Here is a 26,336-nt window from a genome sequence, read left to right on the forward strand (position 1 = left end):
GTGTGTGGATAGTCATGTAGAAGGAACCATGGACAGGAAGGTACAAATTATAACCGATGGACAGGTAGGTAAGTAGGACTCACACACAGTTAGATAGCGGAAAGGTAGAGTCTCATGATGCATGAATATACTTTTAGGCTAGACAGACAAACAAACAGAAGGAGGATTGTTGGCAGACAGGCAAACAGGTAGAGAAGAATGCAAAATCAGACAGCAGGATAGGTACTGTTGGTAGTCGGATTGGTAAGATTTACAGTCGGACTGACTGACGGTTTGAGCCTACTGTTTGTTTTCAGGAGGAGAATCTTGAGAGTTAAAATAAAACAGACAACACTTGGACTGTGTTTGACTGGCTGCCTTTTATATTGAGACAAATGGCTTTTTAATAGCCTTCAGGGATTGATGCTAATCTGAGGAGTCGTTGCCTCTTTGCCATCAGTGTGGCCTTGGACACCCAATCTGATGTCCAGGCCCACCAGTGGTCTTTAGTCAAGTACCTTCTCCCTCATAAGTACCACCCATACACTCATAAGTACCACCCACACAATACACTTAAAGAGGGTACAAAATAAGTGAATGGAATGTTTACTCCACACAGACCGAAGTATGATAGCATGAGGACTCTGGTCCCCTAAACATTTTGATATCTGATGCAAGATACTTTTGGTCAGGAATCTAAATCTAAATCAGTCCCAAAGTTGGTCAAAATTTAAAATTGATCTTTGACAAACATGTAGGAATTTCTGCTATATGTTGCAGCAATAATTGCTGAATTGATTTTGATTTTTTTTTTTTTTTAGAATGGGTGTTGCCATGAAACACAAGCATCAAATGTCCTCAAAAGTCATGGTGCTGATGGAGGACAGTCTCTGCTCATGAGGACTTGTTGTAGCCTGTTGGCAGACAGCAGACCAGAGGATATTGTTGTCTGAGGGGGGTCGGAAATTTGGAGTTGTCTCCAGATCAGCTCCAGTTTCTTCTGTCAACACAAGGATAAGCGTTTCAAATCCAAACCAACAAAGCTCAGACAGCAAGCCTCCACAATACCGTTGGAACTACAGAGATGTTCATTATGTTAAGTCTTTTAATTTATTTAGAAGTCTTGACTTGAGAAAAAAATGCCTTTATCTACCATTTTAATTCCTCAAATCTGAGGTTGTTGAAACGGTGTATGGTAACAATAGTTAACTTGTAAATTAGTGTTTTGTAAATTGGTAAGATACAAGGATATAAAATGCCTGTCACAGCAAAGTGTGGTGGGAAGGAAAAATATCTTGGTTCACAAGAGTAATACAATCAAATCTATCTTCTATCAATTTAACAGCATGCTATCAGAAGTGTTTTCTGATAATTCTTCATCCCATAGCTCCATGTACTCATTGTAAGGGATCTGATTTGTTTTCTTGAACTTCTTTAGCTGGCCTCTAATCTGCAACCATCCTTTCCTGAAACCAAGGACGTTGTCCCTACTGACTGAGCCACTTTCACACTCCTAAACCACTCAGTTGTAATTCTAAGGTTTCCCTGAGCATCAGTGATGATACGAGTCTTGGCGGGCCGCGGCATGATGAGACGGCCTATCTCTTACCCTCGGTGTGCATGGAGGGCCTGATCCAAAGCATTGTGACAGGTAACATAACCATAACTGACACGTTAGTGCTGATAGCCCTGTGAGGGAGCAGTGGGAGCCCATCTAGACGAAAGGCCCGCTCCCTTGAGTTTGTGGTCTAGCTTCTTATTCTCACACACACAAAAACACAGTGGTGTGTGTCTAGCCTGCATAGGCATAAATATTTCACCGAAAAAAAAGATGTCAAAAAAGCTTGGCGAAAACTCTGGGCAATAATTCATACCATCTGCTATCAAACATGCTAGGTTCCAGAGGACTGACTGATGTAGTATGTATCATAGAAGACATAATGGAAACACTGGAAGATAGGGTTAAATAGTGTGCCGAGTGTGGGCAGTTTCATGCTGTAAATCAGATGAGCCTGAGCTGGCGGTGTTTGCAGCCCAACTGTGTATGAGTGGCCCGTAGCATTTACTGCACCAAATTTAGCAGTTTTTCAATAATTTGCATCATTTGTCTCTTGGAATTTGACTACTACCACTTCTGTTGTTATTCATGACATTTTTTAGAACAATAGTAATGATAATAATAACTAGGGAATTCTCCTGGAAATTTTGAATGGGCATGCTGGCAATTTCAAGTCTTGCAGCCGTATTTACTGTATAAAGGCTTTATGGGAAATTGGGCTTTGACTTTTTGCTTTATCACCTTGTTTTCTCTCTGTGTTTATGTGTTTATAATAAATACATTGAATATATAACTTTCATCAAATGGATTCTCAATACTTCCAAAACAATTCTTTTTCAGAAAACCGCATTGTCATTGATTGGCCAAAGTCAGCAAGTCATTTTTATTACCTTAACCCTTGTGGAACTATGTTATAAATTAGGGATTAAAAAAAAAATAGATGTCATAAAAGAATCTATGTGAAAAATAACACCCAGGAGCAGAACATTCCAGGAGATTATTAAAACAGATAAAATTTCAAAATGCAATGATTCTGACACTTCTAAGTGATTGCAGCTCGACGTGCAAATTTTGTTTCCATAAATAATCAATGACCACATTTTGGACCATATAAAACCATTATATTCACAATTTTTGTGACACATTTAATAGGATTTATCTCATTCATTTTCCTGTGATTGTTGTAACATTCTAATGAGGTGCGGTAAAAACCAAGGCAGCATAGTACAAAGACAGATTATACCATTTTTCAATTATTTTTTTGTGGGTGTATGGATAGAACTGATGCCACTGAACAATTTGAGTGGTTGAAGAAAAAAAATCTTCATAAATAATTATTACGCCTTTAAAAGCATTTATCAACTTAGAAAAATACAATGTGTATAGTTTGCAAAGTTTGTGCACAAGGGTTGAGTTGAACAGCGATTTGTAAAAATAACACACCAGGTGGGGACCAATAGTATTGATGTGTGTATAAAATGTCACAATAGTTGGTCATATGAGCTTCCAGCACAACAGTGACACTTTATAAAAGCAAAATATTATCATATAGCGTTTGCTTATCTACGCCAACGTGAAGACTCTCACTGGTTCTTAAGAGTTTTTATATTTCTCTTTGAAGAATATGCTTTAAATTCAATGCCAACATCTTGGAAGAAACCTAAAGAGACAAAAAGACGAGTGTGGACTTTTCACCTTAGGCAACAGGCTGTTTGGCAACCGTTTGACAGACTCATGGCTCAAGCGCCCTCAGAGGGGCGGCTTCATAAATTTAGGAATGAAAGCCATACAGGGAAGAGCAAGGAGGCTGACGGCCTTATTGGCATGGAATGCAGCGGTAAAGCGGAGGCCATCCAGAAGCTTGAGTGGCGGATAATTGGCGGGAGAGGTTTACACAGTGTTCATTCAGCAGCAAGCTGGCTCAGGAGGACGCTGGACTCATGCACAAGTAGGCCTTCTTGTTCTTAGGGCCGCACCAAATTCATGAATCTTCATTTGCACAGTAGAAATCACTGAATTGGCATCATCAGTAATTTCATCACCATTCAAAAATCCGCACAAGATAAATACTACTGGCCTCTTTTTTTTTTTTTTTGCAACAGTTCTTCCAAAGCACAAGCACTTATTAGTTCCCTAATATTTATCCTTACATTACCCTCAGCTAAATCTCCCCTTTTAACCTCACAGCAGATGCCGGAAGTAAACAAATCTAGTCCTTTTCGCAATAACTGGTGCACGGACACATGCACGCACGCACACATGCACATTCACACTAGCGTTAAGAGAGGCTTGAGGTAGCAGCTCTGCCAGGCAGAAATATCCAGGTTGCTAATGCGTTCCAGTCAGGAGAGCAAGGCCAGTGGAGCAGATAATCACATCATGTGAGGGAGACCTGCAACGCCACTGATGGCGATGCTGCTGATAAGACCACCGCTATACTTACTTATGCCCACTTATGTTGCATCGCCTACCGTATGGACACAATATTTGTCTAGTCTGTGTCAATATTTTCATGCTCACTCCTCTGGTATTTATTATGCAAAGTGTGTGCGTAGTCACATTGTGTGAATGATCCCACGTGTATATAGTATATGCCGGCATGTTTGTCAGGTTGCAGGTTTATTGGCAAATGTGTTCCACCACTCCCTTCATATTAAAAATGTCTTTATTGAGCTGAGTAATCATTATACCCAGCCTGAGTGATGACCTAAGCATCACTTACCAGGAGATGGAGGTATATCTGATGAAAATCGATGGCTTGCTGTGAGAGCGGATCACTGACTGCAGGTACTGTCCTTGATTTCATAAGGTCAAAATTTATTTTGACACAGATTCATACTTCGATTTAGGCTAGATTCACACTGCATCCTGACGTGACACAGTTTCGATTTTTTTTTTCTTTTTGACCTTTATCTGATGTTTTGGTGGCAGTGTGAGCGACACGTATCCGATTTTTTTTTTCAATACGTCCCAAGCCACTTGGGTGTTACCGCATCCGATACGTAGCCGATCTTTTGACAGCGACTATAATCTGAACAGCCAGGTTGCATTCATCCAACTCAAACGGAAAAAAAACAAAACAATAGCAGACCAGGCATATAAGTTTGAAATTATTCTTACGGAGGGAAAACAAAGTGTATTTTTAGTGTTTTTGTGTGCATGTCTCTCTCTCTCTCTCTTTCCTCTCGCTCACTGAGGGAGACGTTGCTGTCACAGCTTAAAATTCCATGGCCAAATATCGCACCTTCACCTCTCCTTTCCAATTGAAATGCAACAGATTAAAAATATTGTGGCTCCGGTTTGACAGCCATTTGTCCATCCATTGTTGGTACTCTCATAATGTGAACATTAAGCACGCCCGCTGTGCATGATTTTTTTTTTTTTTTGCCAACATATTTGTTTTTTTTTGTAAGATACCTGAGTTGGTTGGATAGCAGCTTACCTGAGTTGGTGAGATAGCAACTTGTTGATTCCAAACTACCGGATGACATTGTAATTGAAACATGCACCATGTTAATCGGAGTATAAATTCCGCCGAATCACAAGACACAATGCTCAGTTAGTAAGCTTTAGGTCTTGAGTAATTTGAGTTACTTATGTTGTGAGGTCAGTTGGCTGTGGTCAGGTATTTTTCACCTTTGATCTAATGGTCATATATTGTCATTTTTATGTATTTGTCACCTTTGGCATATGTCACTGGTCGTGACTGGTTCGTTCCTTAAACTACCAGTTCCCATGCTGTTGCTATCATCTTTTAGTTAGCTTTATTATTTCATATAAAAATGATGTCTGATAGTATTTATGACTTTAGTCCTCAGTGACAAATTGTAGTCATGATGCCAAGCTCTCAAGTTGTCATGTCAAAGTGGGTTCCTCTGTTCTAATTCCTGAATTGAGTTTCCGCATCTGAGTCATGTTCCTTTCCAGGTTTAGTTTCTGAGTCTAGTTTTGAGAGTTTTTCGAGTTGTGGCTGCGTTGGATTTTTGTGTATAATGAATATCTGCTTTACGTCTGGGTTTTACGCTTGTTTCTCAAGTGACAACTTATAGAAAAGTGCCAAATAATGATGATTAACAAAAATGACGGTTAGAAATGAATATGATCAATTTGCTGAAATGTGCTGAGAGATGTTAGTGCAACATGCGAAAGGGATTACATTTTGAATTAAATAGTTAAATCTTAATTATGTGCTTGGGCTGTGATTTCCATCTGAAACGGGTCAGCAGTAATGTAGTTGAATGCATTTCATGAAAAGATTGCTGGTTGCGTAATAATCTGTAGTGGAAAGCTTGTGATATATAGTTGAATATATTGGATTTTGGCATACGCATATTTAAATGAGGATTTGAATACATTCAAGACAACATGAAGCGGTCAAGATGATAAATGAATTGACGTTTACAAGTATGGAGGAGAGACAAGGGGCTACAAATCAAAACATGCAAGCCAGTAAAATGGAATGGGTGATAGAATGAATGTCACTGGGCATTTTGTTGATTAAAGCCATCCTGGACACAGACGAGGGACATGGAGAGACAAAGAGAAGCCTGAAGGGGGAAGAGGAGAGAATGTATGGTTTAAAAAAAAAAAAAACACCTGACAGTGAAATATTGTTGGACGGGATATGCTGAAAGAGGCGAGGAGAGCGCAATAGAAAATCTCGGAGGATCAAATCTTGTTAACACTGTGGCACGACCTTGGCCTGCAGCCGACACCAGAGATCATCCCGGGGTCACAGGCACTGAGCCACTCTGTTTAATTGACATTAGCTGCCACTTCAGAGAAGGGTCACTCTGCTCCTGATGTGGATGTCCACCTCGTCTTATATTTATGAAAAATTGCTACCACAGAACAAAAGGCTAGCAAACAAACCATATACAAAGATTACCGTATTTCTCCCTGTACAAGTCGACCTCGTGTATAAGTCGACCCCCCCCCCCTTTTTTTTTACTTACATTTGGGTGAATTTTTACTAAAACGCAAGCACAAGTCTACCCCTGACTTTAGTGGTTATACATGTCATGGCTGTTTTAAATTACTGTTCTTTTAGATGCATTTCTTCATCATAACATCACATACTATTGACGTCCTCTCCCTCCTGATCGTCATTTGCGCAGACATCCTCATTACTTGTAGTCATCCTTATCCAATTTGTTTAAAATTGACGTCTTCGAAGATCAATCAATCAATCAATCAATCAATCAATCAATCAATCAATCAATCAATCAAATTTTATTTGTATAGCCCTAAGTCACCAAAGTCTCAAAGGGCTTCACAGATGAAAAGAGGTCATGTGGAGATTTCTTTCAAAAAAAGAAGTCGTACAGAGACATCTTTTCAGTGTAAGGTACACAACAGCACCCCCTGTCAAAGCTCCCAGAAGGGGAAGGAAAAACTAAAAAACCCCAATTAGGGGAAAATCAGAAACCTCCAGAATGGACCACAGGTGGGAGGAGCCCCCTTAAAGGAGATGATTTGCTGATCTTCTTACTTGAGGTGGCGGTCTTTAACCAAGCGACGACAACTGTTGGGAGAGCGTGGAAGGTTGCTCTTCGCTGTTTCCCCCCTACCTGCCGGCATCCATGTTGTTCAAGCACACACGTCCATTGGCTGAAGAAGACAAGTCAAGCCGTCTTTTCCTTTTCATAACCCGTCAAAGTCCACTGGAAAAATGATCCACGCGGCCTTGCTGTTGACAACAAAGAGGCAATAAGGAAGCGCTTGACGAAAGTGCATTTGAAAGTGTAAATGTGCTAAAACAATTGCATAATATATCGAATTAGAAGTATATACTGTATAATCATTTTATGCCATGTAAGTGGTATTACTTATTTCGTATTTGAATTAATGTTATTCAAAATGAATTAGTCTGTTTTGTGTTATACGGGAATAAGTCGACCCACTTATGGGGGTTGAAAATTAGAAAAAAAAACCTCAACTTCTACACGGAAAAATACGATCACAATAGTAGGGCTTCAGCTTTACATTGGGTAAGGGAGTCATATATGAACTCTTCAGTTGGTCTTTTAATGAAATGATGTTTTGATGTTAACAATGTCCACTAAGGGGGTGGACATTGATGATGATGTCACCAGTTGTGGTCATCAGCAAAAGAAATGACATCACAACAAAGTCGGGCTGATCTCAGAAGTTTACTCCGATGCCACAAGTGTTATTTATGACTTTGTCGTGTGGTTGCGCAGGCTAATGTTTCATAGTATGAGTAACAGTGTGCATGTGTCAGTGCAACAAAGTGGACTGTCTGGTGAAGGTCTTTTGTTATTGACTGAGTGTGAGTCAGAATGTTGTTTGTCTTTCTGATCAGAGTCTGCGGCTGAGATTCCTGGAAGCTCAACATCTTTGAAGATTGCACATTTATAGGAACTGACTTATCTAAAGTCAAGCAGGAGAGATAGGCTTTCCATGTGTAGAAATGACATTCAGTTTTAGAGTTCAAACCAATTTCAAGTCTGCCGTCCAATTACTTAAGATTATGTCATTTTCTTTCCAGTGTTGGGCATCTTTGCGATGTAGGGATTGACTGACATGTTTTTTTTTTCCTCCTCCAGGGGCGGTGCTGTTTATTAGTAGGCAAGGACGATAATAACCGATATTCATTTGCATTTTTATTTCATATGAAAGCCATACCTTTTGAAAAAGTTTGTCTGATTTGCAACATGTTTAAAAAAAAAAAATCTTAGGCAACAATCATCTTCGTATTCACATTCTGAGAAGAAAAAGTGCAGTGGCGTGTCCAACAAATACTGTATATATCTTCCAAAAGTAAATAATTTTCAAAAATTTTTAGTTTAGATAAAATTGATATATTGTTGAAAGTAAAGGGAGTTCCTACGCTCAGTAGCATCTCTTACAGTACATATTCTTCATATCTCATATATATATTTTACTTTAAAAAAATTACATATTGTTATTATTGTTTTTTTTTATTGTGAAACAACGAATTTGAACAAATTCAGTGAAACTCTTTTTTTCCTGTATATAAAGTTCAATTTGTTAGGTGTCATTAAGCTGAATGAAGAACTCAAAGATTTAGAAGAAAAATCGATTAAAATGGAGTATTATCCTGCGTCAACCCAAATTCTTACATTTAGCTCTTAAATTGGATCTTATGAGATTTTGTTGGTGTAGCTAAGATTATGGTCTAGATGCGCACAGGCCCACTTGGACCTGAAAATGATTTATGACATCTTTGGAGGACAAGCAACATTTGTAAGTGGACAGACTATTGGCTTTGCAGTAAAACCCTCTTCATTTCTTCCCTATCCCTCCATGCAGTAAGCAAATCTGAGCACTCGCTGAATAAACATGCTGAGCTAGCCTGACAATGGTCGCTGGTATATGCCTGACCCTTGGCCTCGCAGGCGCTCCGCGGCACAGAGCTCTCCTTCGCTGCCTAATCTCTTACGTCTTCCAAGCTCCACTCTAATTCATTACTTCCGCCCCTCGCTTAGCTTGCCAGGTCATGACCACGCTGGACCCTGTTATGAGCCCAGTACGGGTTTGATCTAAGGTGCACTGGTTGCTGTTGAAAATGAGACAGAGGGACAGTTTGCGACTTAACAAAAATTGTACAATTTGTCTGGCGTGCATTGATTTCCAACTCGGTTTTATTACAGAACACGTTTTCCCCATAGGGAATAATTAAAATCAAATTCATTTGCTGCATTAATAGCAAATCAGTTGGTATGTTATTAAAGAGAGAAAAATAGACCCTTTAATCGCCTGTTTAGTGACAAATATTTGGATCTTAAGATTGCCAAATCACCTATAAAGTGTGAGATTTAACAACACCATTTTTTAACCTACATTTTCTTTATGTGTACAATTGCAAGCTGTTCTGTACCTCCACCCCGTTGTTATGTAACAGATTAAAATCATGTAAATGTATGCAAGAGGAAAATCTACCCATTGTATAAGATCAATCACATTAACACAATATGCACAACTGTTATGTAACAAGTGAAATTAAATGTAAATGATATGCAAAAAGAATCGACCCATTGTATATGCTCAATCACATTAACACAAAATGCATTTGTATGAAATGCAGACAGAGATTTCACATAGTGCTTATTGTATGAATTAAGAGTCCATAAATACCAGACGAGGACAAGCGGATGGAGATTAACCTGTAATCTTCATCCTTAGTGCATTTTTCAACCATCATCTGACACATTTTATGAAGACAGACAAACTATTTGAATGTCCTTTAAATTCTCCATATATCAAATAATTTAGAAGTCGATGTTTTTCTTTTCACAATTTTTCACATTTTTGATTTTCAACAGGCACAAAAGACAAACTTCCGTGATATAAAATACCCACATCATGGACATTAAATAAATGAGACGTTAGGGTTAGAGTTAGGTGCCAATGTCACGCTCTTGCTGGAATCCACTGCGGATGAAAATTGACAACTGGAGGATTTCAGAAGTGTTGGTGGCTCATCCACAGACAGGGAATGTGCGATGAAATATTTTGGCCTCATCACAACGCTGCTTTTTTAGATTGATGGACACGCTCAGCAACATTTTTGAAAACAGTTTCCTTTTGCCAGGCGAACTGCGTCACAAACTTGAACCATAACATTTTTGATAAAATCACCGTCCATAAATAGCCACACTGATTTTGTGAGCTCCACTACCTCGCTTTGTGGTTTGCCTTTTCTGACCAGAGCCTGCTGAGTTTTAAGACCTTGTTTAAATTCCTCCACCTCCTATAGTTTTTGTTTCATGTCCATTTTCTTGTTTTTGTCTGCCTAAAAGTTGATTTTTGCTCTTATGCTAGCTAATAACGACTGATTAATGATGAGTGCATTGTGGGAAATGTAGTACTGGTGTGTGTAAAACACTTTGAAAGCTTCAACTTTACAAATGTGTGAAGGCATTAGTTTCACAATCATTCTTATATGCCAAGTACTGTATATCAGAAGGCACATGGAATTTGTCTCCTGGGGTTATCATAACAGTAACAAGCGACAAAAAGAACAAAAATAATATTTTGGATACAATGCATCATATTAGACTCATCACTGATGTTGGAGGATGAAGCATCATGTCGATGGTGGCGATAAAAGCAGAGATAACAATAGCTGTACTCAAGATTGTGTGAGTTATGATGTCATCGGCGGGACTGGTCTATTAGAGAGAAGCAGGCAGTGCGGAGGAGGTCACAGAGATGAACTTGAATAAAGATGACAAAGTACGACTGTTTGGTTGAGACCGCAACGGGTGTTTTGCATAGTTAAAAGCTACCATAAAAAGTGACACTCACTTTTCTTTTTATGCCCATGCGTAATGTATGCATTTGAGATGTTAAATCTTCATGTGGTGCTCTGTGATGTCATCCGCGGGAAGATAAGGTGTAATTGTTCGCAGACTTATAGCCAGGTCAGCCTGAGTGCATCTCAAAATCTAAAAATGATTTGCAAATATACAAGTCATGGTGATGTGTTGGGAGTACAGTACAGCCATTTTTTGTGGGTACGGATATTTTTTTAACTATAGCAAGCACAGACATGACATAAGAAATGAGATCAGTTCTTAATTAATTTGGAGATTAATAATGTATTGAATGGTCATCATTTCTGCATTTGTCTTACTTTGTCTGATCATAAAAGTATGATGCACATTTTACTATAAATTTAAATGTGATCAAAGTTTCCTTAAAAAGCAAGAAAAGAAATGAAAACAGCCTGTCTCGACAGTAATTTTTCAAAACTTTGAAACACACTCTAATTAGCAGTTTGGACTGTTTTCATTATATAAAAATTGCATGAATTGTAGATTAATCATGAAGTCATCAATATGATCAAGAAGTGTTGATGATTTCTTTTTTTGAGCAAACAAACGTCTTAATCAAAACGGAATATGTTTTACCATTTTAATCGTTTTACCATTTTAAGCCGTTAAGCTTGTAACTGATATTTACTTATTAATCCTTTAATTGTTAAATACATCAGTTGAATAAAACTACCGAATCCTGTTACAGACATTTTTTCTTCTCGTTTTGTCATAGGAACACTTGACAAAACCTTTCATTCTGGGTTTAGTTCTGCCCATTAGAAGCACGCTCCAGCAGAATTTGCGAGGCCCTGTAGAGGTAACTTCAGCTCTGAGACACAATGCCAAAGATGCACAACTATTACAGTGTTTGAACTTAGCTTTGCAAAGTGTACAGTTTGTTTCAATTTTCCAATAAGCCTTCCTCTTTTGGATCGCCTTTGTCTTTGTGTTAGAGACTCTCCGCAAAGTTTGTTTGCTAGTGAGCAGAGTTTATTTGCCAAGAAAATAAACAGAACTGCATTAAACGCTTTAAATTACTCTCCAAAAAAAGCCATAAATAGAAATAAAACTTTTCACAACCTTGTAAAGTCAAATTTGAGTTGAAGAACTATTTGATAGTTTCAGGTCAAATAAAGGTCAAGCAGCTCAACAGGAACGCTGCTGGCAATGCAAAGAGCTCTACTCAATGACAGCATGCTCGATAATTTTATATCAAATTTCATCATTTTAATAAATTTGCGAGCATTTACTTTCCAGACCTTGGCCGGCCCCCTTTTGGGCAAATGGCATCCTCTGTCACACCCCCGATGGCTTTAACCGTTGCTTACTTATCATTTGTTATGTGATATTTCACTCGGAGGCTGCCAGAGGCCTGAGTCGCGCCTTCCATAATTCTTGGAGCCATGAAAGATTTTTAATTAAAATGAAGACAGCTGGCTGAACTGTGGAGACGTCACAAATAGTTTTGCCCATCAAGGTCTCGGGGCATCAGATCGCAGGCAATTCCGGCTTGTTTGAAGAACTTGTTAATCACGCCGCCTTCTTAATTCAATCATCAACAGCCGCAGATTGATGCATCCGCAGATAGCGAGAAACAGAGAATTCAATCGCTCTCCGTTGGCTTATGGCGTGTCATTTGTCCCCTTTCTGTATTATATATTGATATGCTGCTGACCCTGTGCATTTACTGTATTGGATTTTTTTATTACTCACCTTTGAGCCTCGGCTGAAGAATAACCACTGACCCCACAATGTGAACACCGGGGGGGACTCGCATCTGTTTGCGACTGTATGACTTCATACATAATACACACAAGCTTTTTTTTTTTTTTTTTTTTTGCATGCGCCTGAAACTCGATTCGTATAGTCAAAATGGGCGGGTCAAAGAGTCAGAGTGAGGGTGTTGGGGGGTGTTGGTTTGATGTAGTTTTGGGGTGGTAGAGGTCTTCCAGGGCTGAGAGCAGGAGCCGGGGAGTTGGAAGGTCACGTTCATAAATTGTTGCCAGTGCGCCGGGGCTTAATTGAAAAGGCTGCGGAAGGAATGGGACCCTGTGATCTGAGGACCCACGCTCCTCTCTTGTGACCCCCTCGCCTTTACTCATAACGCAGCGCATCTGTCTCAATGTTCGAGTCGAGGGAAAGTTTACGTATGCTTTTGCTCTCACTGTACATTTTTAGGAAGCTCTCAGTTTTGCTGAATTGTTCCCCACGCCATACCAAATAGTCTTGTCAGAATCTGCTGTAAAATGACAGTCAAAAAGAATAAAATTAAGATCCTGGAAGAATCATTATTGCACAGCACTATTGAGAGGTTAATAATGCGCAGAAAACTAGAAATGTAACTTTTAAGGAGACTTTAATTCTCATTAATCACCAGTACTCTCAGTTAAAATGTATTTGACTATTCATTGCTCTCTTTAGTAGTGATTACGTTTTTACTTTTTTTTTTTTTTTTTTTTTTTTTTTATACAGTTCCCTGACTGTTGCCTTACCACCCATACTACCCGTGACAGGTAATAAAGGTTTTATGACGGTGATGCTTTGACCCTGTAACTGATTATTTTACTTTAGTATTCCAATTTCAGTAGTTTCCTTAGGGGAAAATATGAATATTTTGTTTGGGGTTCCAAGTGTACGAATGACAGAAAATTAAGGTAGGGTACTTGATTTTTGAAGGCGGAATGCACTTATCATTTTTTTAATCTAATAAAGGGAATCACACTGAATGTATTATTTTTTTCTCTTGCATACCCTAAAACCAAAGCTATTAAATGGTTTCTTGTAAGCAGATGTCAACAAATAATCTATTTTATTTAAAGATTTTTCGTATTATTTCTCACTTTTGTCAGGCGGGGTGTCAGACATGTTCCAACAAGAATTGTTTTAACGTGTTTTAATTTAATTCAGTGGTCAAATTCTCATCTCGCTTTGATATCTGTTACGAATCTCTTCACAATGAAATGAATATTTATGATGACAACAGTTTGTTCTGGAAACAAATGAATTTTCTTGACCTAAATTAGAAGAACTTTTAAATCTACCAGCTTTGAAAACTGGTTGGGTTCCAAACTATGCTAACAAGACAATGTAGAAAATTGAAGTGGCAATAGGTCCCTTTGTGAGACTCTGGAGGCTAAACAATGAGACAATTAGTCATAAGTCAATGGTACAACACGCTGGTGTAACATAATACATTCCTGCAGAAGTACAGTGTCTATATGTCACTATACTGATTATGATCTCACCCCATCAATCTTTCAGCTACTGCTTGAGATAACCACCCTCCCTGTGTTGACAAAGCAGCAGCTCATTTATAAAGCTGGGGTCCCCACCTTGCCGTCCCGTATGGAAATCTGTCCAGGAAACAAAGCAATCATAAGCATGAATGGAAGCGCGCTGTGAAACTCTATATTTCACGTGTCTTCCCGTTACACACAGTGACACATAGTTGCCACCTTTTGAAGAGGAGCAGTGAGCCGAGCGGCCACTCTGCAAGAAAGCGGGGGAATCTGTCCTTTCACGCTCGGGGGAAATCGATCCAGGCTTGCTATTGTGCCTCATAATGGGCAGGCCCTGGTTTGACATATCATTTTGACACGTTTGGGCGTTATGACACACAGATGGTTTTACTGCCGCCATAGGTGGAAGGGAGGAAGGACACGGCTTCTCGTGTTTCACTGAACAAGGCCTTGTAAAGTTGCAAACAGAAAATGATCTGATACTGAATCAACAGCACCTCTGGAGGTTCCTGTCAGGCATTGCATTCCATTTTGCCTTAATTGCTTTAACCACTGCGTTCTGGAAAATCATCTGGCCGGCAGTGGTGGGTTTAATGTTTTCTCATGTACCCGGAGAAAATCCAAGCAAGCATGAGGAGAAAATGCAAACGCTTGAACGGAAGGCTCAAGATGATATTCCGACTGTGATACTTCCAACTGTGAGGAAGCCTTGTTAACCACTCATTCAAATATTTGTTTACTGCAAATAATGTATCTTTGTTCATCTATGTATGTCAGCGATGTATAGCGACATGCGGAACAATTTAAATGCTCTTCATTAGAAGGCCTAGATTTAACTTTTCATAGGTATTTTTGTGCAGAAATAGAATTCACGATTCATTAATTCATTTTCTATGCACTATATTGTGTTCAGGAAATTCAGGGAGTCCGTTCAGCCACCTTTGGGCCAAAGGTTGCCGGTTAGTCATATTTTTCTACTGTAAAATAGTGTAAAACAATGCTCAAAGTTTATTAAACACCACTTTAGAATGATAGTGCCAAAATTTCAAGATGCGATTAAGATTATCGTAAAGTTCGGTACAGGCATTGAGAGAAATTGTGTATTTTTCCACCCTCGTTGAAAGGAGAACGCTCAAATGAATTAGCTCGTTCTTTTTCTCCACGGATCAATAAAACTCGCACGAGAAATATCAATTTAATTTGTTTTTATCCCCAGAGGTTAGCAAGTGTACAAGTATCAGGATCCCACATCGTTTTGTCAAAAGCATTGACTTTCGCTCGGCCCAGTATCTTATAGAATTGTCCAAATTGTAGTTATCATCCCCTCCCTTCCTGCTTCAGTCCACATTGAACGAAAGATCGGCCATCCAAGATCCTTCTTTGGCCTTGGTCTCCTCCTCGTCCAGTAAACACCTGACATACAGCCTAAACAAAGACTTGCTTTTAAAAGTTTAATTTGCTCTTCTGTTTTGTTTCTCTTAATATGCAACACTCCACCTCATATACCTCATAACCCAGCGTATCCTATGCATGGAAATTACCTAGAGTAGAGTTGTTGATTGTGACTGCACTTTGTAGTCTAGTACGCCTCATGGGCCAAAAAACATGGTACTCTAATCTTTCCTGCAGCGGCTCAAATGCCTTTTTCTGCGGCCGGCCAAGTAAATCACCTTCAACTTAAAAGCTACGTCGTAGGAATTACATCATGTTTTAAACATGCTCAGGTTGCGCGCTTAAGCAGAGCAGCTTTGCATACAAATCCCAATGCTTCAATGTGTGGGAAATTGTATTTAACAGGTGATGCTTAATCTGAACTTTATTGTATTTTTTTTTATTCTATTTTATTTTAAAGTGCACTTAAATTTAGATTTTTCTCAAAAATGTGCCTTGTAATCAGGTGCGTCCTATGTATGGGTGTCGAATTTAAGTTTGACTCATTTGCTGCATAGTCACAAAAATGTGGTACACCAATAAATTTCACTCAATTGACTGAATTCTTAAAATGACCGATTATAATGCCATCAATCGTCATATTATCCACAAGTAAAGTAAATCTTTGGTACCCCCTAATGTCAAACTACTTCTTTTCCTTTTGGCTTTTCCCTTCACCGGTTGCCAGAGGAAATCAAATGTCTCCATTTAAGCCTGCCACCTGCTTCCTTTTCTCTGACTCCAACTACTTCCATGTCCTCTTTCATTATCTATAAACCTTGTCTTCAGTCTTCCTCTAGACCTTGTGCCTGGCAATTCAAAATTCAGAATCCTTCTACCTATATATTTACTATCTCTGGACATGTCTGAACTATCTCACTCTGGGCTCACTGACTTTATCCCCCAAAACTCTAACAGACCTCCACCTCCTCCACCTGTTGCTTACTCTCACTACGGATCCCAATGTCATATACAAAGATCTTAGTCAATAGAGATTCCCCCTAAAGTCGAACATCTCAAGCTAAATAATTAAAACATACTATTAGATTGGAACAAATCCCTTCCCTGTCCACTTTTGATGTGCAGATTTATGGGCACCAGGAGGTTGTAAAACTCTTAATCAATCGATCCGACAAGCCTTCATTCCATGCCGTCCAATGAGGCAGCTGTTTGACAGCACCTGACAACGTATTCATTAGCGGCGATTATCAGGCTCCCATATGTTGGAGGGTCTTCACACTTTTAAAGCTCTTGGCAACCATATCATCTCACCTCCCCTTGTCAATATGTCAGCCATCTGTTTTTAAGACAATGCACTCTGCGGGGAGGGGGCCGCAACTGTTTTATGACTCCGAGGCGTGAAACCTCTCCTGCTTCTCCTCTTCCTCGTTCCACGCGTGGTGTCCCATCACCCGCTGTGTCCACCTGAGGTCCCAGGACAGCAGTTACAGGGGTTGGCTGCATCGCGCCGAGCCTGCCGGCCGCCTCTTCTTGAAGGTGTAACAGAAACAATCCCGCTAAGTGGCGGATCGCCTTTCACACAGATTACTGAGCATCTGTCACTTTTGCTTGAGGAGGGGGGTAGGGGCAAGGTCGCTGCCGCTGGATGCATGTGAGCGGCCAGCAGGAAGTCATGTACATGGACGATATTTACAAATGAATGGCGGCATTGTTACAAAGTTGCAAAATAGTGCTGGCTGTATAAGGAGGGGTAATTTGGTTCTTATCCAAATGAGGTTTGTTCAGCTGTGATGGAGGTCCAGTTTATTGTAACCCAAGATCAATTTGAACCTGGATTGATGACATTTTAATGAGTAGTGTAGAGGAGGGAGGCTTTTGTTTGCACTTGGATTCAGTCTATTTGAGGAGAGGTGTTTATGTTCTTAAATGGATGATGCACCTGGCAACCAATTTTGACAGAACATCTGTTAGGAAATGCCACTGTTGTGAGGAATTACAGTACATATAAGAATTTGTGTGACAATCACAAGACAAATCGGAGTGAGAAACCCTTTTGACTTAATTTAGGATGTATGATAAATTACAACCATTCACATTTACATTAAAGACAATTTTGAGTCTTTTGACTCTTCAATCAGCCCAGCATTCATGTCCAGGACCTCAAAACTAGAACCTGAGAACTATGTGGCTGATGTGCTAACTATGAGCAAATGTGCTGCCTAACAATGCAGTATTACAAAGTTAAAGTAGATTCATTTATTTTTTTAAATCTTACTGATATAATGGGATGCAAAATTTAGGAGAATTATTTTCACACTCTCACACTCACTTTTTCCTTATGTTTTCATCTGCATGCTATTTATTTTAGCATACTTAACTGTATATGTGATTGATATATGATTGTTTCCCTCATTTTGAACGGAGGGCCCATATGTTTTCTTTCCAGTATTATGTTACTCATCACTTCTTCATTTGCCATCATTGATAACCATTTGCTATTGCATCAAAAACAAAGCTGAAGCTAAATATTAATTAATATTAGAGGTAGGGGGGGTACGTCGACCAAGTTGGGTGAGTCGACATTAAAAATAGACCAAATAGACAAAAAAATATGCCTCGAAGCTCCATGATTACACCACAGTTTTCCTCATGCACCTTTCTCGCGGATGCATGCTGTGTTGCAATGACAAAAACTGAGACTGACCAAGTTTGAGATAAAAAAAATTAAGTCATGTTCAATTACTTCAAAGTGAAGAAGGTATACCACAGCACTACTGAGAAAAAAAAAACATGTATACAAAGACCAGTGTGATATACTGTATTTTTTTATTTGTCTTGGTGCACGACCTAGTGGTCAAAAGGACTTTGTGATTTAGTAGTTCATGGGCTTTCATCAAAGGGACAATATGTAAGATTTAGATCTTTTTTCACTACGGATAGCAGGAGGTGCTGCATGCAGCTCCACTCTCAAATTTACTAACCGAATATTGTTGAAGTATTGTCTGTGACTTTAATTAAGGACACTATATAATGTCGTATGTACATTACGTATGTGAGAACTAAATGGTAGTAGTTAGTATTTGTTGACCTTAAATGGTAATTGCTAGCACACTAATGCTAATCACGATTGCTAACCATTAGCATGGGAACATTTTGATGGCGTCTAAAGATAATAAAGATAATAAAGTAGTCATATCCACTCACTTCAACTCACTGTCAGCCTTAGTAAATAGAAAATATGTTTTATCACTCGATTAGTCGATAATAATAATCGAAAATTCAACTTTGTAATTTCCACCTTATAACCGTATGTTTTTTTTTTTTTTTTAATTGAATAATATGTTGCTTGTGTTACAGAGGAGAGATGAAGATACGCATCGGCTCCTGGCCGCGCACAAAGGCACCTGCCTCCTTATGTAAAAAAGGCGCCTCAACTTCTCCGTATGTAACCTCAGTGTCATCTCGATGTCTCTTCTACAATGTCGCTGGCTTGTTTGTGCTGCCTGCTTTTCTTTATGCCACCTTGTGTCTTTCAGCAGACCACTGGATCTCCTCCGCTGGTTTGTTTGGCGGGTGTTGTGTTCTGGTCTCCGCGGGGCTCGAGGGGCCCGAGCGATGCCGCGTCACATTCACGCCGGGTGAAAGGTGAGTACTCTGAGAACAGAGCGTTCGGGTCTGCTGGAGACGACCTGCCTGCTCCTTTCTGCATGCTTGACTTTGAGCTAAAGGGGGTGGTGAGAGGGAAGTGTGAATAAAGGAGGAAAAAGATTAGGGCCACAGAAAAGACCAAAAGACGTTCAAACAAAACCTAAGAGCAACTTAGCATATCTTGTTCACAGAAAATAATCATTTTAGCACGTACTGTATTTGTGTAACGCATTAGAATACATTGTTTTGAGTGCAATGCAAATAATTTGCCTGTTTTGTACAGCGCCAGTATACAGGATATCCTACTTGTTGCTATGGAGATGGTTATGTGAGAGGGTCGAATGATAAGTAGGAGTACAGTGGGGCCTTTAAGGTTGAACACTATCCTTCCCCGTAAGATGCTCGACCTCCAAGTTGTTGTGCTGGTAAACTTTCATAGGGTTTTAAAGCTTTACTGGCCTTCCACAATAATTAATTTGAAAGAATTTTGCCATGCTCGATAAGGAAGATTCAATAACAGCATGTTTTAGTGCAAAACTGAAACATGCCAACTTTACAACAGGTAGGTATATATATATATATATATATATATATATATATATATATATATATATATATATATATATATATATATATATATATATATATATATATATATATGGATGTTTTTTGTTCCTAAGTGATGTACTGTATGTATGAAACAATTGATTATATTGATTCTGTGCTATTATTATTATTTGCATTTTGTACATGGAGAGGATTTTGTTATTCCTCATAATTTCCAAACTACAGCTTTTGGTGAAATGATTAGAATATTACATAGATAGCCTTTCTTCCTGTTTGCACCTATTGTTGTTTTTGTCATTTTTGCATGTTGTGCGTTGTCATGCGATCTACCAATATTACTGTTGCAATTGACCATATGACCGCGATTGATTAATTAATAGAATAATCAACAAATATCTATCCATCATCTTAACTGCTTATCCTCACTAGTGCCGCAAGCATGCTGGTGCTTAGCCCAGTAGTTTTTGGGCAGTGGGCAGGGCACACCCAGAACTGGTTGCCAATCAATCACAGGGCCAAACAACCAATCAGGCTAAGAATTATGCCAAAGGACCATTTAGTGTCCAATATAGCTACCCGCAATGTATTGGGATTGTGGAAGGAAACTGGAATACCTAGAGAGACCCAAACTCCACATGGGAAGGCCGCAGCTGGAAGCAAACGCGCGACCTCTGCACCGCGAGGCAAACATGCTCACCACTGTTCGTGCTGCCCTAATCAATATATAAACGATTGTAAGAATATTTGTTAGTGGCAACCTGCAGGTAATGCGTGTCTTATCATGGCATACAATCAACATTTCTTACCTACTTCTTCTCCACTGGGGCAAGAATTTTCCCAGAAAAAACAGACGAAAGGTCAAAACACATATAACATGTGTTCATGTGCATATGGCCCTTTCAGTTAGAGTGGCTTTTGCATGCAACCGGGCATAACTTAACGCAAAAAGACAAACACCTCCACTGTAAATGTACATGTACTGAGAGGTGAAATTTTCCTGACATACATCACGCTTTGGCGGCACTGTTATTTGACACTTGTCCTCCCCGCATGTCATGTAATGATGGAAGATAGCTCACAAGTGGGACTCCTGGACAGAGTGAGGGATACCAAGAAATAACAACAACAAAAAAAGTTGCTCCCTCGCTGTCGTGGAAACAAAACAGATGCGCCGTAATTTATGGCCACTTTCTGTGATTGGAGACGAAAGCGCGCCATCGATCCGAGCGAGGCCTCTCTCACCTGTTAAGAGCTTTCCACCTAATTGGCTGCCTCCATCACGGGGACTGCCAAAAGCGCGGCCTTCCGCGTCACACAATACTATGTTAAAGTCCGTGTAAACTGCACCTATTTTTCTTGTGCTCCTGCCATTGATTTTTAAATGAAGTATCAAAGAAAATCAATAGTAATCAACAAATAGAAGGCAACACGCTGTAGTGTCAGATCCCGGGGCACGGCGTAATCAGTTTAGAGGCCTGTCACAACATGAGCATGCAAAACAACGCTGGAAAGCTGTTTTGAATAGAAAGCAGAAAAGACAGTGGAAGCATGTGTCATTTGTCACCGGGAGCCTATCGTTTGGTTGGGGGCCATTCGTGTAAGAACATTACTGTATCCCTCGGGCTGGGTATCGCGTTACGCCGCTGGCGACGACGTTGCAAAGGAGCCCCCGTCCAAAATGCTTCATGAATCTCCAAGTGAACTGTGAAACAGTCGCTCCACCTGCCACTCACTGTCAACACCTCGCCGGGGCTCCACGTCGCCTTTCTCGCTCGCATACCTGAACGTGATAGGCCAGCTTTGGACCCCGGCTTGTCTGCTCCAAAGACCCTTTCAAAGAGCCTGATTGTGGGGGATTTTTTTTTTTTTTTTTTTTGATAGGTGAAGGTAGCTGCACATGCGGGCCAGACAATGGGCTAGGTATCAATTTCACATTTTTCCTGTTCTTTGATTTCTCTTTCTTCTTTTTTTCACCACCGCAAAAAATAGCTTTTTGAGTTAAACGGCCATTATAAGATGACTATTTCTATGCTGTCAATTACATTTTGCAGTTAAACAACCAATAAAGTTTATTGGTAAAATCAGGTTCATGGTAATTGAATACGCCCTTAGGTAAAGTGGGCCTTATCAAAAAAGAAAGTAAACAAACTAATAAATACTCTATGAATATTCAGTTCCAATACTTACTATATTTCGATATGTCTCATCATTTTAATTTGTATTCTTGTATCCGATATTTATAAAATCACGTTATTATTTACATTATATGCATGTTATTTTTTGTATATTGTTTGATGACCTCCAGTCTTGTTAGTTCTATTTTTTATTCCTCCAACTTTTTTGACATGTATCTCCTAACTCATAATTCACCCAATTCATATAATTCCAATTTTGACATACTATTTTAAAAAAAAAATTGTGGTGGTTTTCTAATGGAACATTTTCACCCCAAATTACCCATTCATTCCCGTTGTGGCCATGTTTCCCCTAATGGTTAGTTATCATTCAACCGATGGCACATTCCATATTTTAAATTTATATTTAAAATGTATACTTTATTTCTTATATAATGCTGCAGAATCTTCTTCTGGGCCATTTGGTATGAATCTGAATTATTCCCTTTCCGGTCTCAGAGAAGAAACAGTGCGATGCAGCTCTTGTGTGGCAGCGTATTAACTACGAAAGCGTCCCTAATAAAGTATCGTTTCCAATAGAAAAGGCTCCATGACAAAACCTGCCCAAACATATGTGATATTTTGCTCGGTGCTGTCAATCATGACATTGTGTAAACTGGAATACATTCACTCCTGCCCTCTCCAGTTCAATAGGAGGTCAAGTAGTTTCCATACTGTACCACGCGTTTCCCTTGCCTGGAAACACAAGAACGGATCAAACAACATCTGGACAATGTTCTCATAAGACCGGGATGCTCTTTGGTCAAACGGTGATCAAATCTCATCAAATCTTCATTCACTTTGAACACAAAAGGGCGGCCGCCTGTGCCACTCTGCCTGCAGGCAACAACAACACTCTCTATGGATATTTGAAACTCACGTCCAGTTTGCTGGTCTGTGCCACATGCCCAGACCTCCCCCTCCTTCTCTCGCTCGCTCCCTCCCTCCTTCCTGAGTGCTGTGCCAGGCCTCCCTCCAGGCTGAGAACGTGACAACATAAGGTCCATTCTGTTGGCTGTCACTCACAGCCTGGGGCCCACTGTTAAATGGAAGAGGCTTTTAAAGGCTCTGAATGAGTTCTGCGAGAGGAGAGGGAGGCGGCTCACAGTGGACGTTTCGCTCTGTGTTATTGTTTTGTCATGCGTGTGCGCATCCGGTGGCTTCACTAAATGATCATACTTTTATTGTACTCAAGTGGAGTGTGTGGAATTGGATACAGAAAATACAAGCTAGTATGCTACTATGATGAGCTGATGTTTGCATCCTTCGTATCTGTTTCCCTATAATATTCGGACCAACGGTGACATCACAAAATATGTCAAAGTTAAAGCACTAACTATGGAGATTAATTAAAAAAAAAGTCTATCTTTGGAACCAAACGTAGGGGAAAGTCACTTGCACAAAAATTGCAAACATATCTATGTAAATATAATTTAAAAGTTGCTCAAATGGATCATAGTAAAAATAAGAAATTTGCCAAACACTGTAAGGTTTGAGAATTATTTCTATTAGAAGGATGGACCTTTAAATAAAGGCTTGTAGTGATGTGACATATAAAGTAATTTTGTTCAGTTGTATTTTACAGGAAAATAATTGCATTAAAGGATCAAAGAAAGCTATTACAACAGTTTTTAAATGAAATATTTTTATTTACAGTGTTAATTCCAAAAATTTACTCAACTAAATATCTATTACAACCTTCATGGAAAATAGTTCTTGTACAACGCAGTTAATCACAAATATGGAAAAAATTGTGATATACTAGTTATTAAAAATGTAATAGTTGGACATTACTACACATTAATATAATTCCAGTAGTTCCACAAGTAAATGTATCATTTTCAAAAAAAAAATTCTCTCCATTAATCTGTGATTGTGAAAACTAAACTGAAAATCTGCAAAGACAAGGTATTTTTGGCATTAAAAATCAAGTCGTATAGTTATGTGGAATAGTGATTTTTTTTTTCTCCCCTTGCCCCTCCTATTAACAAAATACTTTACAGTGATGTCCTGCGTTCAGAGACCAGGCCGGCCAGTGAAATGAGAAATTCTGTATATAAATGATGGCCACTGAAATTCATTTTGAGAAAGAGAAATGATCTTGAGCTAATTACTATTTTAAAATATTGAAAATTATTGGGAAATCCACAAATGTCCACGTGCCAATCCATAAGTATTCCAGTAAATGTAAACAACTAGTGACTGTGTTTAACTGCTCAATATGGTATTAATTGTGCAACTTATATTGGTCATTGATAGCAGAAGAGGGGACTCATCAATTTTTCTATCAGTTATTTTTCCATGTAAATATTTTAAAAATGTCTTTTCGAGGATAGAAAATGCATGCATGTGTATCTGTCTCACTATTAAACGTAAATAGGCTGTATAGTAATCAGCACATTTACAATAACATAAAAGAAAAGAAAAATAGTCCATAAATAGCTCAACAGCTATTTTTGTTCTATGCTGAATGAACTTCGGTCACGCCACAAGTGCCCTATTCACTTTGTATTGATTAAGGGCAAAGTCAAACCGATTTTCATGACTGTATCTACTCCATCTACTGTATTTTCTCCAAACCAAGTCTGATGTATAGTTGAAAATGGACTTATTAGATTTATAATATGTGATTAATGATGAGTCCAAATTTTGGACAGAGACGGGACATGGTAAACAGTGAGAAAAATAGGAAATCTGAGTTATTTGTGTAATGTTTTGTTAAAATATGACTGTCCAGGAATGCGACACATGGTTGTCATTGGGCAGCAACGATACATAATTTAAAAAAAAAACATTGTGCAGCTTCTTAGAAGAAGCTACCATCTCTTGATGGCATTGTTACTGCATTAAAGTGTAAGATCTTTTTCATCTGTTCTCCATAATGTCCTGCTTCTGTGATCTATGGTGGTTTGAGGCTGTTTTGTTTTCAAGCCTTGGCAAAAACACTTCATCTTGCTAGACATACTGTAATGTAGCCAAGCGGCTAGTAAAATACAGTACTTGGGTGAAATGGAGACGGCCTATTGTTAAGTCAAAGAGTCACGTCTTAAATCTCTAATATCAAGCTCTTTGGAACACAGTTTTTTTTTGTTGACTTTTTATCTGCATTTTTTAGGAGTAGCGTAATGTTTGATCTGCATCCATAACAAAGAGCCTTTCCATGTCACCTGTCGTCACTGCTGTGGCTGACTGCTACTCTTCATGCAGGCCCATTGAAACGACAGCACCAACAATTCTCGTCGCGCGCCGAGGTCGCCAAACGTTACGAGGAATGCTTTCAATAGAAGGCACGCCCTCGCCACGCATTAAACAGATGTCCACTGTCAGTGCTTGATAAGCAGCAATAAATAGCAAATTCCTCAGTGATCTCGTTTTATGACAAGCCTTGTGTGTGTCAATCCTACACAGGGGTGAACGCAGGGACAGTTTTGATTCATTGATCATTAGTTCGGCTCACAAGCCGTGTGTTTTCCCCCGAATGATTACTAATATTTATAACCGTCGGCCCATTTAATTGGGAACGGTCTACCGGTTATATATTGCTTAGCAATTGGTCCTCATTTAACCTTGAAGATTGTAAAGCTGTCATAGGGGAAGAGTGTAATATTCACTTTTATAAAGGGGCAAATTATAGTGCGGCGCTGGGGGAATTCATACCTGCAAATTTGATCACAAGTTTGCAGGAAAGGAGGGTCATAAAAACCTCTGCATTATGTTTCAAATCCTGGCCAGATGATGCAAAATTCATGACATGTAACCAGACTCATTGGATATCTTACAGTATCTTGCTAAAAAAGATCAGCAGTTCCAAAAACCTGAACTCGGGATTTAGCCGATTGTTGGTTGTCATCAGCACACAGTGAACTCTGCTGGTTTTATAGATGTTGTTATACAACACGCAAGGACATGCTGCTTTATATAGTATGTACTTGCAATAAATTGAACAAGATCTGCTAGACGACAGACTATGCAATCCGTCACCTCTTATTCTCCTGGTGACTTTGAATAGTTTCACCTACTGTTGACAAAACATGTTTATGTTTCGTGTTTATTGTCTGCCTGTTTTGTAGGGGCATAAAACTCGAATAGTAGTACAGTAACAATAATAGTAGTGCATCAACCCCCTCCAAAGACTAACCAACCCCATTTCAAAGTCGTACACCTTCACCTTCTGATTGTGCCAGATTTTTGTTACTACTAAAGTTTAAGGTCAGATGGCCAGTGCAATTTCGCAAATTGACAACATTTCATTTGTGAGATTGTCTTTCATTTGTCAGTGAATAAAACCGAATGACAAAAATGGAACTTTACAGAGCGGATGTATTCTGAAGATGTAGAAACGCCATTTTATTACTACTTAATACTTATTTCAGCAAAACAATGTCAGGCCTCAAGGTAAAAGCATATGAGTGGCCTGGCCTGAACTTTGAAAATATTTGGCGCAAAATACAAAGAAGCATGTCATAAAAACTTA

General features: G+C 39.1%; 1 long non-coding RNA gene across 3 annotated transcripts in view; it reads left to right on the plus strand.

The window, feature by feature from the left end:
• Nucleotides 1–26,336, plus strand: part of LOC148424525 (uncharacterized) — a 118,269-nt gene that overhangs the window by 12,060 nt on the left and 79,873 nt on the right. For 2 of the 3 annotated variants that reach the window (XR_015865424.1, XR_015865423.1), the window contains exons 2-3: nucleotides 18,831–18,914; nucleotides 19,013–19,118. This is a non-coding gene — a long non-coding RNA (uncharacterized LOC148424525). Of the gene's footprint in view, nucleotides 1–845; nucleotides 1,631–18,830; nucleotides 18,915–19,012; nucleotides 19,119–26,336 lie in introns of those variants that run through there. The other variant, XR_015865425.1, reaches the window with a different exon arrangement.

Source organism: Hippichthys cyanospilos, chromosome 4 (assembly GCF_059441005.1).
Source record: "Hippichthys cyanospilos isolate Australia breed blue-spotted pipefish chromosome 4, RoL_Hcya_1.0, whole genome shotgun sequence".
NCBI classification, from domain to species: Eukaryota; Metazoa; Chordata; class Actinopteri; order Syngnathiformes; family Syngnathidae; genus Hippichthys; species Hippichthys cyanospilos.